Here is a 795-nt window from a genome sequence, read left to right on the forward strand (position 1 = left end):
TTTTTGAATCTTTTCAGTTTCATGAGGTCCTATTTAACAATTGTTGATCGCACAGCCTGAGCCATTGGTGCTCAGTTCAGGGAAACTGTCTTTTGCACTGACACATTCAAGGCTATTCTGCTCTTCTTTTCTATGAGAACAGCGTATCCAGTTTTATGTAGAGGTCCTTGATCTAATTGGACTTGAGTTTGTGCAGGGTGATAAGTATGGAACTATTTGCAATCTTCTACATGCAGCCATCTAGTTAGAAAAGCACCATTTTTGAAGATAAATTTCTTTTTTGTTTAGCTTTGATTCCTTTTCAAAAATCAAGCACATAGTTGTGTGGGTATATTTCTGGGGCTTTCTAGTACAGCTTTAGGTCAGAGATGATGATTCTTTCAGCAGTTATTTTATTGTTCAGGATTGTCTTATCTATCTTGATTTTTTTTTATTCTCATGAAGCTGAGAATCTCTCTTTCAAGGTTTGTAAAGAATTGTGTTAGAATTTTCATGGGAACTTCGTTAATTCTGTAGATTGCTTTTGGCAAGATGGACATTTTCATTATGTTAATCCCATTGATCCATGAACATGGGAGATTTTTCAGTCTTCAATATCTTTCTTTCAAGGATTTGAAGTTGCTGTTATACAGATGTTTCACTTGCTTTGTCTGAGTTACACCAAGATATTTCTATTATTCATGGCTATTGTTCAGCGGGTTTATTCCCTAATTTCTTTGTCAGCCCATTTACCATTTATAGTTAAGCTATAGACTGACTTTGGAATTTGTTTCACAACAGGGATGCTATTTCTGG

This window comes from Apodemus sylvaticus, chromosome 11 (genome assembly GCF_947179515.1).
Source record: "Apodemus sylvaticus chromosome 11, mApoSyl1.1, whole genome shotgun sequence".
Taxonomy (NCBI): domain Eukaryota; kingdom Metazoa; phylum Chordata; class Mammalia; order Rodentia; family Muridae; genus Apodemus; species Apodemus sylvaticus.